Source organism: Heterocephalus glaber, unplaced genomic scaffold, assembly GCF_053883595.1.
Source record: "Heterocephalus glaber isolate CG9 unplaced genomic scaffold, H.glaber_assembly_v1.0 deba00001446, whole genome shotgun sequence".
NCBI lineage: Eukaryota > Metazoa > Chordata > Mammalia > Rodentia > Bathyergidae > Heterocephalus > Heterocephalus glaber.
Genome location: NW_028258298.1, coordinates 8,604,757 through 8,622,142, shown reverse-complemented (window position 1 = coordinate 8,622,142; position 17,386 = coordinate 8,604,757). Strand labels below are relative to the sequence as shown.

Sequence of the window (17,386 nt, the reverse complement as noted above, 5' to 3'; positions counted from 1 at the left end):
GCTTTTCACATCCACTATCACAGAGCTCAAGACCCCGTGGACCCACTCGCACCTCCCACACCAGTCCTCTCCTGGTGAGCTGGGCTTGGTGTCCTTGTTCTGTCCAATCCCACCTCCACTGCTCTTTGGAGATATTCTTCTTAACTTCTGGTGCACTGATGGCTCCCTTTCTCACTTCACTGTACTCCTTCCCATTTTTAAAATAATTTTTAAAATAAAATTTTCTACAGTTTCTATGGATCTGTTGTAGAAGTATAAGCCTGCAGATTTTCTCATTCTGTTGTCTTTTACCTATTCTGATATCTTTATTTAAAAATATTTTTCCCATTTTCTCTTCTACCCATTTCACTTTGGCCTCTATTGCAACACTCAAGCTGCCCTCCTTAAGGTTGCCAGTATATTCCACACTGGAATATATGGAATATACTGGAAAATGCCTCACATGAGCATTCTCACCTCTGCTCCCATCAAACTTTTAGCAGATCTTAACTGAATCAGCACTAGCTTTTTCTTCTCTCTCACCTCTTGTGACATTAGTGTCCTTCTGTCCTCTTATCTCACTGCTTGCTGTCTTTTCATCTCCTCTTCCAGTCACTTTATCCTATTTTGTCTGTTGAAATGCTTCAGGGCAGTTGCAAGATCTTTTTTCTCTTTTTCTTTGTGACTCCATCTGTTTAAATAGCTTTCAGTCCCATCTAGAATCCAATGTAATGATTCTAAAGGAAAAAGAGCACACACACACACAACATATTTGTGTGTATACATGTTTATATACATATATAATGGAAAGTTTATGATGAATTCATAAATAGCACTCCACATTAGAAAGTTGTCCATCCTCTTTGTATTCAGTCCCTAAATCCTGTCAATCTTAATACCATGCATCTTTTGAATTAGTTTTGTGGCTCTTCTACTTTTGTGTACCACTGCCTTGGTGCAATCCTTTCTCCTTGTGATGATAACTGGTTTCCTGGAGACAAAGACCAGAGATGGAGACTAGCAATTAGCATTCGTAACTTACCAGGGCTGCCTTTAGATCCATTCTTTGGGAGGCGGCAGCTGACTCATTTGGGAGGCAGCAGCTGACTCATTTGGGAGCTTTGCAGCTGGGATGGCTGTTTGGAATTATCAGATCCAGGCAGAGAATTCAGGGTCCCAGGCAGGGTGCACACCATGGGAAGGAAAGATACAGGGTTTTTGAGCCAGATAAAAATAACATTTCTGGCCTCCCATTGTGATATGCATCTGTAGTCCCATCTACTCAAGAGGCTGAGGCAGGAAGATCACAATTTGAGATCAGCTTTGGCAGCATAGTCAGACCCTATCTCAAAACAACACCAAAAATCCCAAACAAAAATGACATTTATTTCCCTTTTATTTATGTGACTTGGCAATGTAAGTTAACTTTGCTTTGCTTTTGTAACCCAAATGGTAACAATATGGGATCGATTTACTTCATGCCTAACATCTCATAGAAGCAGATGATTGAATTATTTGTCAAGCAGATGTCTGATTGTCCTCTGGAAAGTCCCACTCTAAACTTGTCTTCAAATTACAGATTCCTGCTTCATCTTGCCCTTCAAAAACCTTGCTCCTATCTTATCAGACAACCTTGGAGTACTTTTCTCTCTTTGCAGCCAATCTGCCCTAGAGTGAGGACACACGTATCTCTGAAGTTTAGATACATTATTTCCTGGTGGAGAACAGAAAGCACTAGTGCTGTGATGCCCTTGAATACCTCATGTCAACAGAACCACAGTATTACCACCAGCACTCAAAGATACTTACTCTCTCTCTCTCTCTCTCTCTCTCTCTCTCTCTCTCTCTCTCTCTCTCTCTCTCTCTCTCTCTCTCCTCTCTCCCTCTCCCTCTCTTCCCCTCCCTGTCTCCCAGGGTTCTCAATAAATACAATATTGTGATATTGAATTGGATTACCTCACAAACTTAAAAGATGAAAGAAATATATAGCTCCATATTTTGAAATGCTCACTGATTTTTAAGTTAAAATTCGCAACATATATTCTCAATTTAATTTGTTTGCCACTATATACAATATGTATGATACACAGATTACCTTTTCTTGATTTTTTACAGATGGGGAAAATATTTACAGATGGGGAAATACAGAAACAGGAAAAAAAAGTTTTGTTTCTTGCCAAGAGTCTCATTTATTATAGAGGAAATAAGAACATTTCAATTTATTGTAGTGAACTGTGTTAACGGATACATATACTTGCTTTAAAATTTTTCTTTTTCCTGGGAAAAACAATCCTTAAATAACTTTGGTCCAGCAGATTGCAAAACATGTTTTTGGCTGCATAACTTGAGTTTCACATCAGATTGTAATTCTGGAAAAGAGAAAAGTTGTGGAGAAATCAAATTCTGCTCCTGATTCATTTGACATCACTGGAGATGTATGTCAGGGGGTACTGGAATTGTTCCCAATTGTCATTGTGTTTGATAGTGTCTTGAGTCTAATAGAGGGGTTGTTTAGTAAACGACTATGCTTGGGTCTTGGGAGTCATTATGTCCCTCCTGTTCATCTGCAAGGTACTTCTATGTTGGTTCTGTATCATATCATGTCAAAGGAGTAACTCTGACCTAAAGATATACAATTTGTAGCTGGTGAGGTCGAGTACTGATTATGTACTAAGAACACGGCTGTTGTCAGTGAGCTTTAAGCCTGCAGTATAGGAAACTGGAAGTTCCAAATCTGAGACATTATCCATCCATCCATCCATCCATCCATCCATCCATCCATCCATCATCTCTTACACACACATACCCATACTCAGACTATGCTCATACACATGCACAGACTATGAACAAGGTTGGCATGACAAAGCAAAATAATAAAAAATGTAGATGCATATTTCCTAGGTCATGGTAGGCAAAATTATTAATTTGATGTTTGGGAAAGAGGATCATAAAGACCAGCTTAATAACAGTACCCAGAAAGGCATGGTTGTTAATCCGGTGTGTTGGAGAGAGAGCATCTATAAGAAGAGGAAGCCCTCAGATAATACTATTCAGATATAGTCACAGCATTAGCTTTTGGAAATGTTCTCTGAGATTGTGAATAAAAGGTCTGAGATAAGTAGCAATTATAGAAATAAGAGTTCATCCTCGATGTAATATGTCTCTTGTATTAGAGTTGTTTAATAATCTTTACTGTGTCTCTAGTACACAAAGTCTGGAATTCCCAAATTAGCCATTGAGGTTTTCAAAGAGTTTCCCCAGACACCTTTATTTCCCTTTATTAGTATGCTGGCTAGATTATTCTTTTGTGATCTCCATTTTGTAGAAGGGAACTGCTTCTATACTGTATGACTAAGCAGCTGATTTGTTATGTGAAGTGAAACTACTAAGGCAGCTTTCTGTCCCGAGTGCACTATCCTCCCTGGGAGGTTGATTTGATGTGTTTGAAATGGGCACAATTCAACATTCCAGCAGGTAGTGGAATGTAGACTCTGGGAGAACAGTCCTTCCACCACCCACACCCCTCATCAGGAATCTGTATACTTTGTTTCAATTACATTTAATACCTCCAGCTTCAGCAACCCTTAGCCTGCTGTGATTAAATATTGATACTGTTCTTTCAGTTTGGGTTTCTGTTTTGCTTTGTTTTTTTTTAAACCTTTTTTAGTAGTTGTGTTGTCTCTAGGGAAAGGATCCTTATTACATTCCACCTTCTTCCCCCAAATTTTGTAAGTGAAGCTAGAACTCTAATAATTGATTCTTCTAAAGAAATTAATTTCTTCTAAAGAAATTAATTTCTTCTAAAGAAATTAATTAAGACAGCCTGATAATTGTCACCACCTGCACTCAGTGTATGGACTGAGGGTCCTCTCTAACTAAGGTCTGTGTGTAACAGTGAACTATCTCTGTATCCTATCTCCATATGCATGCACACACTTCCTGGCAGATTTTGCAGGTGATCAATGACACTTTAGTTAACTTAATTAAATAAAAAAAATCCAATATCTCTTTTCTTTCTTTCTTTGTTATTATTCATGAAGAGATTTTCACATTGTATCATCATAACCTGTTTACTATTTCTACCCTTTTAGAGATTAATGAAATGACTGTGGTGGTTGATTTGAGGTGTGAACTTGGCTGGATTAAGGGATACCCACACATCTGGTAAAGGATTAATTCTTGGTTTCTGTGGTGGTGTTCCTAGAAGACACTGGCATTGGAATCAGTTGACCAAATAAGCAAGATGTACCCCCCTAACTCAGTGCGAAGAATCATCCAGTTCACCTAGGGCTCAGGAAGAACAAAAAGGCAGATAAAGGGGATCTCTCTGGATCTCTCTCTCTCTCTCTCTCTCTCCCCCCTCCCCTCCCCCCTCCCCCTCCCTCTCCCCCTCCCTCTCTTTCTCTCCTTACCTCCTTTCCTCTCCTTGCCCCTCTTCCTCCCTCCCTCTCCCTCTCTTTTGTCTTCTTCCCTTCTTTCCTCTCTCTTCCCTTCCCTTGAACATTACAACTCTGGGTTCTCTGACCTTTGTTTTCTAGGACTAGCACCATTTTCTCCCCTTTTTCTCTCAGGCCTTTGGATGAACTGAGCCATGCCACCAGCTTCCCTGAATCATCTCCATCATCCAGATGAGGGACTGTGGAACTTCTCAGCCTGCATCAGCATATAAGCCAATTCCTCAAGTTTCCTTTACTATTGTTTCCCCCCTCCCCATTCACACATCCATGGATCTGTCATCTGTCTCTCTATGTATAGCTAATTGGATCTTTTTCTCTGGATAATCTTGACTAATACATTGACTTTTCTACATAAAATAGTTGATAGCATTAAAACTCACTGTCTAGATGAGGTCTAAAGTATTTATTTAGTAGCTAATGTGTGCTAATCCCTGTGCAGGAAATGAAGAGATGAATAAGATATAAATTGTTCCTGGGAGGACTATTTCCTAATGGGGCAGATTGGCTTAATATTGTCTGAATGCCTGGGGTTTCTCTAATGAAGGTAGTACCCTGTGAACACATAGTTCTTGGCATTCAGTGGATACACATTAACGAATGGTGGAATGAATATTTTTGAATATCTGATTTGTTACAGTTGCATCTTGATATGAATACTTTCATTTCAAAGGGGAAAGAAAAGTCTCTGAAAAGAAAAATTCAATTTCTTACCACTGAGCTCTATGTTCCTTGTGTCCTATCCAGAGAGTATGGCCAGTCCAATAAAATTGGTGTGATAAGTAAGGCAGGAAGTTCTGTAGTCTTTTTTTTTTTTTTTTTTTTTTTGCATTTGGAATATTTTTAAGGTCTAGAGGCAAAATAGAAATATTAAAATCATTCTAATTAAAATTCGACAATCATGAACAGAAGTAGAATTAAAACTTTATGAGGAAAAAATGAAAGAAAGAAATTCTTTTATTTCTGCAAACCAGCCCCTTCTCACTTCTGACTTCTGCCACAGATCATGTCACAGGGTCATCATTCAGCACAAAGTATTTGCTGCTTCTCTGTTTTCCTCATTTGCACTGAGCCTTTGGTTGAGTTTCACACCAATTCATCCAGCTGCCAATTTGTATCTAGAGCCTGTTTAAACTTTTCCAGCCTGGAGGATAGAGCTGAGCATTTCGTTATATATTGCATCCGCAAGAAGATGTAGACATAGACTGACTTACAACCTCATTCGTTCTGAAATATCCCTTTAGACTGAGGATAAAAACACCGTTCTTAGTTTTCTTAATTTTTTGTTCCCTTAGTCCTGGCTCCTTTGACACAATGTTAAGTTCGGGTTGGCTTTGTGTTTGAAGTGAAGGGTCAAGCATCATCCTGGCTTTGTTGCTTGAACTACATGCTAAATTGTTAGGTGCTGCCTGATTAATATGCACAAGACAGAATGAAATACAAAATGAAATCAACATTGCCACTATACTTATACTGAAAAGTGGTTTTCCCTTCAAGTTAAAAATTTTATTTAAACTTCCTTTAAGCAGTCATTTTCTTTAGAGGGTTAAAGCATCTCCTTGCATCATTACCTATAAGTAATCCACAGGACAGAGAGGGAGGACAGATATATTTTAAGGCAAAGAGATAGGTGATACTGATAATGGGAAATCAAGCAAAAGTGAAATGAAAATATCTTTGCAAATAAATATAAAGGGGGATTGATTTCTTAAATTATTATCTTTAGAGTTTGTATCTGATGGGATATGTTCTGTAAAGGGAGGTGCCTATATATCCCCTTGATTGAAGAAGAAAAAGAAAGAAAGAAAGAAGAATCTCCTGTAGCTGGCCTATTGATTTGAGGCATAGCTTGGAACTAATTTAAAGGGAAAGAGATATCTCCAAGTAATGCAGAGCACTGTCTATTCCTAGTGAATGTAAACAAACTAGAGTGGTAATGAATTCTTGATGGTTACTGGTCAGCCTGCTGTGGAGAAGCAAAATGATTTGGTTTGGTGGATTCCTGATGTGTTGACTGGCTTCCCAGATTTGAGATCCAGTTGCCAGAGGGATGTAGGGAATGGAGAATTAAATCTTAGCTCTCTGCAGTTCATAAATGTCTGTGCAAAGACAGGCTAGGACAATTTGCTTCCTAGTGAGACAGCCTGAAATGAAGAATTGAGAGGGTTTGTGCCTCTACTCTGATATATAAGACCTGATTATTAGAGGCCAGTCACCATGCAAGCACTTCCTTCTAGATGCCAAGAGTAGAAGAACAGAAAGAGAGGCTCTACGATGTGACCAGGTGTGGTGGATGGGTTTCTGCTTAGCTAGTCTACACAATCCAAAGTGTCCTCATCTCTGCAAGCATAGACTTAGAGGGTGGCTAGGCCCTTCCTTTATTCACTCAACTCCTTGGAAAGAGAAACAACTCCTGTGATTAGTGGTATTAAGAGAAGGAACTGAAAGTGTGTCCTTCAGTTTCTTCCTCTTTGTCCCCTCTGGGTAAATCTGGTGATATAAACGCTCAATGTACACCATCATTACTTAGTAAGCTTTTAGACAATGCTATGCTGAGGCCCCAATTCCAGAGGGTTGAGTTCTTGGCACTGAGGGCTTTTAGCTTTCTTGGGTGGTTCTGATGTGTAGAACCACTCAGAAACCATGAGCTAAGCTGTGGGCAAGATAAATGACTCCCTATCCTTCTTTGTGGTAGCATCCTGTGGCTGTGAAGGGCTGCCTGTGATGTTCTGTGACAACAGGAGAGAATCTGTCACTTCAGGGAAGGATTAGCAAACCCAATTGGAGTGACTTGTTTGAGAAGAATTCTGCAATGTGTTCTACCAGTAACAAGGCTGAAATTTTCCCCTCCATTTCTCTAACTCCTATACTGTATCTCATTTTGCTCCAAACTTAGAAAGATGTCATCTTGCCGCCTTAACCCTGGGACAAGGTACTTAGTATCTTTGTATCTTGGTATCTTTGGCCTAACTCTTTCAGCTGCTATTAGTGACTTTTGCACTTGAAGCTCCTCCATGTCATGCTTTACACATCTCTGAGAGGACCAAAGAATGTAGCCTCAGTAAGGGGTTGGAATCAGACTCAATCTTGGTGTTTAAAGCATTTCTTTTTTACATTTAAGATGTGTAGTAAAAATAGAAGGCTCTGCAGTTATTTTGAAATTATTAAAACATGTATACAAAGGTATCTGTGAGATATTTGTATAAAAGGAGAATGTATTTCTCAGGAAAAATTAAAATACAAAGCCTAATAGCATGTGTCATGATGTTGAATGCTGCATAAAAGTCTTTTCTCTCTGAAGGATTTCGGGAAACACCGTAACCAATCAAAAGCCTTGTACTTATGAAACCCTGGGTTATTTGAGGAAGTTATTAGTTTATTTTCTTGGGAGAGCTAATGAAGGCCATCATTTTCTTTTTCTTTTCTTTCTTTCTTTTTTTTTTTCACTTTAAATGGAGAGTCCTTACAACTAGACTCTAATTTTTTTTTTATTCTATGGCTTTATATTATATCTAAACATCTCCCAAGTTAATTTGAGATATTTTCAGCCACCCAGTCTACACAGAACACTAAGATTGTGTTGTCTGTGTTGGGAGTGATTGTAAATAATGCCCAAGATTATTGTGGCAATGACAGCCTCTAATTCTGTAAGTGGCTTGTGGATGCTTTAACCAGGCGGCACAGCATAATGTGTCTAATCCTCTATGCAGCTGTACTGTTAATGGGCCAACTACACTATCCCACATTTGCCTGGAAGGAACAGCAGTGTCTAAATGAATTGCTGTGATTTCTCATACAGATACAGTGGTGAGCCTCTGTGGGTCCATGTTGGCAAATGACAGATCATACACAATGACAGAGCCATGTAGTTATGTTAAACCTCCCAGGCCCTGAAGAATGGCAGATTTGGTACAGGGAGAGAAAGGAGGAAGAGAGCAGACTTTGAAATAGAGAAAGTTGTAGACTTTTTATAAGTGGCCAGCTGTGTACTACCTTTGTCACAGGACAGTATCTACTGCTGATGGTCAGCAAGTGTGCATGGATCTGATCATCTGGTGAAAAAGTGAAAAGGAATTTGGAGTCATGATTTGGGATTTGCTGATGATTCTTGAAGGAAATTTAGGATTTTACTGTCATTTCTTTGTCTGTCCTGGAAGATAATAATTGTTTCTTATGAACTTCTAGAGAAAAGCTACTTATGCTTAGAAATTAATGTTCTTTCCAAAGCTCAATAGAGGATGAATGTCAGGTTTGTTCAGCATCATCACTCACATCATGGTCATGTCTGTAGTTGCAGCTGCTACAGGGAGCTATAAAAACATTTGTCCTGAGGGAGGCTAGGTGTCAGGAGCCTCTCTCGGTCTCTCCCCCTCTCTCTGTTTCTTTCTCTACCTCAACCTCATAAGCATGCAAAACCTGACATCCTTGCCATCCTTTTTCAAATAAAATTAGAGAAAAGTAAACAATTATCTAGGGAAACCTTACAATAAAAACAAGCCACAGATGGCAGGAGGCTAAGAAGTTTGTACAGCAGGCATGAAGTCTAGGCTGTCTACATTTCCTTGGTGATGGGAATTAAGTTTCCCAACTTGAGAAATAAATATCAAAAGTTGGATGGATTCTATTATCTTACCCACTGGAAACTTTCTTTCAGGCTGTTCCTGGCTGGGGTCAGGATGAGGAAATAAGACCACAATTACATACTTAGTAGAATACTGACGTTTTTTGCAGTAATTGGAAATTTAATTTTTAAAATCTTGTTTGAAATAATTCATGTGGCCAGATTTTCTTTTTGACATATTAACCAACTTGTGTTTTCCTGTTTAGGCATTTCTCTTATTTTGCTTCATTCAAGCATTGCCTCAAGAGGGCTTATGAGAGGATAGAAATACAGGAGTCTTCCTGGCTTGGGTTTCAGAAAGACTAAGCTATTAGGAGAATGAATAGTTAAAAAGGGAAATAGAGCATGAAAGGGTATTGGTGAAAATACTGTTAAGAAGTTGAACCTTGAAATCCAAGAAAAATAATAAGGGAGTAATCTGAGATGCATAGAAAAATGAAGACAAGGAAAGAGAAGGATAATAGATAAGGTGAAAATTGATGGTTGACAGTCTCAATTAGTTTCAGGAAGAGGAACAGTTAAACAGGGATTGTAGATTCTGAGATGGAGCAGGGTGAGCTGAAGAGACCTGCAATGTAGCTATGGCAGTTGGTAGCCCCAGTAGGATGAAAAGTGTCATTGGAGCTGAGAAATTTGAGAGTGTACCAGGGCCTTTTGTTGGGGAGGTGATCTAAGTGGACACTGATATCTCTTAGGATACTTGCCTTGCTCTAGGTCAGTGGTGGTGAATCTATGTATGCCATGCATGCTGCAGCGGGCATGCAAAGACCTCTCTGCTGGTACAAGAGCCAAGTGAATGAGTTGTTTTTCTAACCTAATACCTCAGTATTCAGGTTTAATTTCAGTGCCAGCACTTTGCAATTAATAAGTGGGTTTTGGGTTGCAGTTTGGGCACTCAGTCTCTAAAAGACTCCCCAACATTGCTCTAGGTTCTCTTTGTGAATACTGATGTCAAGGTGGATGATGCTTCAATACCTATGAGAGAGTGATAAGCAGGTTAGTGCAGTCCTGTCAATGTGTCTGGTTTTCTACACAGAGATATGGTTACCTAAAATGAGCCTCATCATAGCTCCACGTCCCTTTGAATGCTGAAGACCTCATCTTCTTGCTCTTTCTGGTCTCCAGAGCTTGCACGTGAGCCTTAAACCTTTTTATGCACCAGTTTTAGAGCCAATAATTTTGTTCTTAACAATGGCCCATCGATATAGTGAGATGGGGTTTTCCAAGTAAGGAAGGTCCCTGATTCACTGAGGTGTTCTATCAAATTCTGCTGAGTAATTTTAAATCTATACTAATATTTGCTTAATATTAACCATTTTTTAAAAAGTCAAAATTATAGGGGCTGGGGATTTAGCTCAGTGGTTTCGCTGCCTGCTGTGCAAGCACAAGGACCAGAGTTCGATCCCCAGTACCCGCCCCTCAAAAAAGTCAAAATTATACTACTCTAATCTTAGGAAAATGTCCATATTCTTTGTACAAATTAACTGATGAGGTAATATGTGTTTTCCAGCAAGGCTACAACATCTCCTATGGCACAAGTTTCCCTCTGTGGGACCCTGGCATTCCTCCCATTAGGGGTGGTGTCTGTTTCCCTCCCTTTGAACCTGGGAAGACACTTCTGACTGCCACAACCAATAGAGTGTGTCAGAAGTGACACTATATTATTTTGAGGCTAAATCAAAGGACTGCTGTACACCTTTCCCTCATTCCTTCAGAGGGCTTCCTCTTGGGACCAACCTCCAGGCTGTCCAGGAGCCTACACCCACTCCTGTGAAGAGACCACATGGCATCTGTGTGCATGCGTGCGACTGACATTTCCACTGAGGTCCCAGCAAGCAGCTGGCATCACCTGCCAGATGTGAGGCTAACAGTACCTCTAGACTATCCCAGCCTCAGACAGGACAAACCATCCCTGCTGGGCTCTGTCCAAATTCCTTACCCACAGATACCATTAATACAATTAAAAAGCTAGCAAGCATTCAGTTAGTTTGTTATTCAGCAAATGATTATCAACACAAGGCAGTGATAAAATTATTATAATTAATTGCTTATGAGTCTCTGTGTGTGTGTGTGTGTGTGTGTTCACTAAAATAGAGCCAGCAAATAACATGTTCTTCAAAATGTTCAGGGTGTTGGTGATGCCTTGAGAAAACCATGGAAGCAGAGCCAACATGAGAGTGCCACTCTCAGACAGATAACCCAATTCAGGCCACTTCTGCTGGACCACACTGCAGATTGCTCCAACCCCTCCTCAGGTGGCTCTAGAGCTTTGCTGTTTGTCCTCAGCTGCTCTTTGCAGTGAAAGATCTCCTAATTGGCTCATTTCAGTTCTTCTGCTCATCCCCCTTTCTTCCTCTGTATGTTTCTAATCTTCGATCTCACATTGAATGTCATGCTTAACATAGGATTCTTCAGAACCAGGACATCCTATCTCTTGGTGGCTTTTATCCTGTCAGATTTCTGTATCCTATCCTATCACACATGACTGAAACTCATTTCACCATACCAATCTCAAATATCTATATCCCATTTTGACCATTATTTATTGGGAGTATCATATCACTTTTATGTATATAAACATATAAATCACACACAGAGAAATTAGAGTTGGTTTGTTTTATATTTGTCCTTGAACATTTCATTGGATGTATAATTAAAAAACTAAAAAAAAATAATTCTCCTGGATTATACTATCAGGACTCCGTTAGGGACAGACTCACATCTTGTAATCTTTTGAATTTAGAAGACTTTCCAATTGTCTAGATTAAAGGTTTTACACTAAAATTTAAATACATGTCCTCTTGACTTGCCTTGAGTGGGAACAGAGGAAATGATCACAAACTCTGCTTAGCCACTCATGCATTATTCCTTCACATGCTTGACTACGGCCATGAAATGTAGTTTCAGAATGCGGAGCATACGTAAACCACTTGAAAATTTTTTCCTGACACAGTGATTGTACCTTGGGTGCACATAATAATGCAGAAATATTTCCAAGTCATATTTTCCCACTCTCAGAATCTATACAAATTCACTGTTTTTCCTAGTTTGTTTTACAAAGATATCTGAGAGAAATAATCTTTCCCCTTCTTAGAAAGAAGTGCATCACTACATTTAATAATGATCTGCTCAGGCTAGAGGAGGAGACAAAGCTTTGTATTTTGACTGATACCATGTTGAGAAAATCTGCAAGTGTTGTATTTTTTGCCTGTTTGTTTTTAAAGGTGGAGGACTGTCATTAAAAGGAATAAACCGGGGCAGGAGAAACAGATGAGTATTTCAACCTGGTGCTATTTTACTTTCAGTCCAGAAAGGCAAAACCCATTTTTGCTAATAGATTTTTTTCCTTCTGTCACATGTAGTGCAGGTTGTAGAACGCAAATTATGGTAAATCTCCTGCACTTTGCATTAGAAACAAATAAACACAAAAATGACAAGCAAACAAAAGAATATGATTTATAATTCTCTACAACTGTGTCTCTTTCCAGCAATATATTATCATACTGTCTGTCTCATTTTGCAGTTTGGGAGAGATGGAAGAAATCACATTTTTTTTACTTTTGCTAATAAAAATAATAAGTAGAATAATAAAATCCATCCATTTTCCTGAGTGTATTGTAGAGCAAGAACAAAATTCTCTGGCTATTTATTGATCACTTGGATTGTAAATGCAAAGTATTTGACTTAAGCTCAATCTGTTCCAAAACAAATATCCCCACAGCATGTTACGTATTAAAACCATTTTTCTTGGATTAAAATCTTTGAAGTGCAGCCTTGGTGCTGTGATCACTCAGGACCCTGGCGCTGACTGGAGACTTTTGTTCTGATAGAAAGGAAGCTTTCTTCCAGCTGACACTCTCCTGAGCTGCCTCTCACTCATCAGACACCCAGAGCACCTGCTCTGTGCCTCCATCCTGAAGCTGAGCCAGGAAGGGAATATAGTCATTACAGCTGCCATTTGTAGAAAAATTGTGGGCCAGCTGAAAACAGGGTCAACTTTTCCATTCAATATTTTATAGTATATTTTTTTGGTCAGACCGTATTCGGCATTTTTATATCTTGCCTGCATTATAGCGTCTACCATCTATTTATGTCTCGTGATTAATCTATCCATTTATCCATTCAATCTCTCAATCAACCATATTTACTGAATATTTAATATAGGAGAAATTATGGAAATATTATAATGAAAAAGAAAGACAAGATTTGTATTTCCCTAAAGCTTATTTGCTGATGGGGGAGGGGCAATAATTTAACAAACAGACACAAACAAAATAAATACGTATCTTATGTGAGACACATATAACATATTATTATAATTATTATAAAGGTTGTATTAGTTACCATTTCATTGATGGAATAAAATCCCTGACATGAACACCTTAAAGCCAAAAAATTTCATTTTGGCTTATGATTTCAGACCTTTTGGTCCCTAGTCATTTGGCTCCAAAGCAGAAACATTATGGTGGGAGGGGATGGCAGAGGAATGCTGCTTCACCTCATGGTAGCTGGGAACCATGTGAAAAGGAGAGAGCCAGAGAAGAAAGGGCCAGTGACCAAGTACAATCCCAAAGGGCACCCCTCAATGACTCATTAAAATTTACCAGAACTATGTTTTACTAATCTCTTAGGGATCACTTAAGCAAAACAAGTTGACCATCAAGATTAACCATCAGCAGTCCACCTCTTCTTAACTTGATATCCAAATACATCTCCTTAAACCATACTCAATCTGTGAATAGAGACAATAAGTTCATCACTCTTCTTAATACAATGTAACTATTCTGCACAGTTACTGCTAACACATTAATTATTTTCCCAAAGTCTCAACAGTTTCTTCATTGATCAAAATTCCAAATCAAAAGTCTCTTTTGAAACTCAAGGCAAACTGTTGATATAGGGGGAATAGATGCAACTCCCAAACTTGCTAGATATCCAAAACGTGAGTTTGTGTTCTTCAAAACTGAAGAATGAATTCTAGGAACAACAGAGGTTAAGAGTAGGAAAAATTTATTGAGAAAAAGATAGCTTCTATCTTCCCAGTGGAAAATTACAAAATGGGCATGAGGTGGGACAAAATTATGACCAACCAATAAGATTACAAGTACCGTCACCCAGGTAATATTGATTAAATGGGGATCAAATGGGAAAAGGTGTCATGTACAAGGAATTTCCCCATTTAGAATATCAGTCACTGCTATTCATATCTAGGGGAAGTAGTATCTCTTCTTTTTTATAATGCTAACCAGTGAATGTTCCTCAATTGTTCTCCATGTTGGCTCCTTGAGGTCTGGCCCTCTCTAACTGCCTATAAGACATCTAATTAACTTACCTATCTACAATACTGTGGATCCTTGTATAACTAAAAAAGTAAATTACATGTTCCTAAGGTACAATGGCACAAAGTAAACATACCCATTCCAAACGGGAAGAATGTGGAAATAGAAAGGAATAGAGCCAAAGCAAGACCAAAACCCAGTAGGGCAAACACTAAATCCTATTTAGATCTGTGTCATAAGGTGGCATGATGTGAGCTTGAAAGGACATAGATAGCTCTGTTCCTGTGGCTTTGTTGGTTGCAGCTCACAGTGCCTCTGGCCTGGGCTGGCTCTGCTCACTGCCTGAAACCTTCTTCAGCAGTGGGTTCATTTTCTTGGAAACTCAGGCTTCCTGGAGTCTCCATGGCAGCTTTGACCTCACTCCCACAGCTGCATGCATTGCTTATTCAGGGGCTCCAGGCAGGGATTCTAATCATTGCATGACCTCCCAGGCTTTCCTTCAGTGTCTGTGTGGAAGGCTCTATGATCTCACAACACTTCATTTTGCATCCCTGCAAAGTCATCATCATGTAGATAATGCCAGGATCTGTCACCAACATGAACAGTAGCCAGACATCCTTGGACCATGGTTGAAGTAGCCTCTGAGTGCCTGGATGGATGGCTAAATTTAGGGGAACACTTCCATAGCCAGCCTTGAATGACCAGGGTATCCTGGACTCCCATTTTAAAAGAAAGAGTTTACACTTTTGCATCTTTGTGTTGATTCCTGAGATACCCTCAAAGCATCTTTCCTATTGTCCTGGTGCAAAGTACCAAAGTACTTGGTTTCTTTTTAATGATACTAATCTTTTCGGCAATCACATCTTCTTTGGCCTTGGCTTTAGTGGTCATTTTGAAACTACAAGTTTAAAAAATATTTCTACTCTGCTTTTCACTCCTGATTCTCATTATAAATCTACCCAAAAGCAGACAGCAATATCCATGCCACAACCTGAATGTTGCATTGCCTTGAAATATCCTCTGCTGTGTTAATTAGTCTGTCACTTTTAAACAGCCTGTCACAAAGTTTAAGGGCATGGATAAAATGCAGACAGATTCTTTATCAGAGTGTAACATGTGTGGCCTCTAGTTCTATTCTCAATAGAATCCTTGCTCCCATCCAGAAAAATATGAGGGCTATCTTTATGTTCCAATTCCTATAAGTATTCTGATCTCTGAGCTCCCATCAGAATTGCCCATCAGTCTCTTCCTACAGCATTCTAGGGCTTCTTTATCCCGTAATTCCATACCTTTCCAAACTCCTCTCACAAATCAGGTCCAAAGGAAGTTTTCAGAGGTTTCAGTCCACAGTTAGCCTGCTCCAGGTCAGAAAGAGCAGGTGGAGGAAAGTTGCTTCACCTCATGGGAGCCAAGAAGCAAAATGCAAGGGCAAAAGCCAAAGAGGAAGAGATCAGTGACCAGATATAGTGCCCATGCTCATGGTCCCATGACCCACCCAGATATACTAAATGTGTGCTTTACTAATCTCCTAGGTACGCTCAAGCCAATCAAGATGAAAATCAATATTAACCATCACAAAGGTCAGAAAGAGATAGTGTGTAACTGGATAAAGCCAATTCAAATATGGGCAGCAATGACCTTTTGAAGAATGTGCTATCTGAAGTGATATTTTAAAAAAGTATAACTGCTGTATAAAGCTAGAATTAATTACTATATGCAGATAATACAAATATAAATTTCTTAAGATGCTCAGAAGTAAAGAGAAGGCAGCAAACTTAAAGCACAACTAGCAAAAAGAAGAAATTTGAGATGAGAAAGAAGAAGAAGTAGGCTATGGAACCCAGTATGTATTTTTATTCTGAGTGCAAGGGGTAGTACTGATAGGCTGTCTTCCAGGCAGTGATGCTTTGGATTCCATATGAATAGATGTAATAACATGAGATCAGGGAGGTTACTTAGAATCCATCATAGTAATCTGGAGAAACGATGATGACTTGGACTAGCATGATGACCCTTAGATTGGAATTGAATATACTTGAAATATATTTTGAGAGTAAAACCATTGGGATTTGATGATAGAAAAGAGGTAGAGAATGAAGAAATGGTATATTTAATGTTGATGGTCCAATGGTATTTGACTTGAATTGCTGTAAGCTCTCCCCTCCCCTCTCTTTCCCTCCCTTCCCCACTCCTCTCCTCTCCTCTCCTCTCCTCCTTTTTTTCTTTATTTCTTTTCAAGTGGGAAAAACTAGAAGAAAAAGCAGGAAAAGGACTTTTGGGTAGGGGTAGTTTATCAAAAGTTCCCCTATCTATTTGATATGCCAATTCAGGTTTCCCACCTGAAAATGTATATTTTTTTCTTAGAAAGATTGGTGAGGGATATTTGGACAAGTGCTTATCAACAAGTTTAAAGGCCTCACACTGGATAAGGAAGGGAGAAGATCAAGGACTGAGCTCCAGGACATTTCCTATAGAAGCCACCTAGAGAAGTAGCAAAGGGGAAACTGAATAAGTGCAGCCAGTGCGGTGGGCAGCAAGTTGCACGAGTGTGTTGTCATGGGTTGCTAGAGAAGAAAGAAGTTTGAGAAAACAGGAGAGCTCTGCTGTGTTAGAAGCTAAGATTTGGTAGAAGCTGTCTCTTGTTAACTGCAAAAAATTTGTTTTAACAGAGTTGAGAAGCACGGAAGCAAGATAGAATGGATATCAGAGGAAAATGATGTCAACAGAAATATAGGTAAGTTATGTAGTTGTCAAAGTTCTTTGCTTGAGAGGGTTATGAGCTCAACTTTGTACTGAAGTGGGCTTAGAATCTAGATCCCACTCGCTTTGCTTTAAAATAAAGACATCAAGTTACTCACTTCAGAAAACTCTTCAAACTTACTTTAGATAATATATCTAGAATTTGTATGATAGTATCTGGTTCATAATATGTGCTCAGTAAATATTCCACATTTAATTAGAACTTTTAACCAAAGTACCAAGATACAATTGATGTAAAATTTCAAAGTGAGATGCCAGCTCACTATGGGGAGTTTGAAAATTCTGTTTGTGAC

General features: G+C 39.1%; 1 long non-coding RNA gene across 1 annotated transcript; it reads right to left on the bottom strand.

Moving 5' to 3' along the window:
- Nucleotides 1–2,043: 2,043 nt before the first annotated feature.
- LOC101717501 (uncharacterized) lies at nt 2,044–15,818 on the bottom strand. Its single transcript, XR_206007.3, has 3 exons — nt 15,623–15,818; nt 5,148–5,283; nt 2,044–2,348 (listed from the first exon to the last, which is right to left on the bottom strand). It is a non-coding gene; the product is annotated as an uncharacterized LOC101717501 (long non-coding RNA).
- Between the last annotated feature and the right edge of the window lie 1,568 nt (nt 15,819–17,386).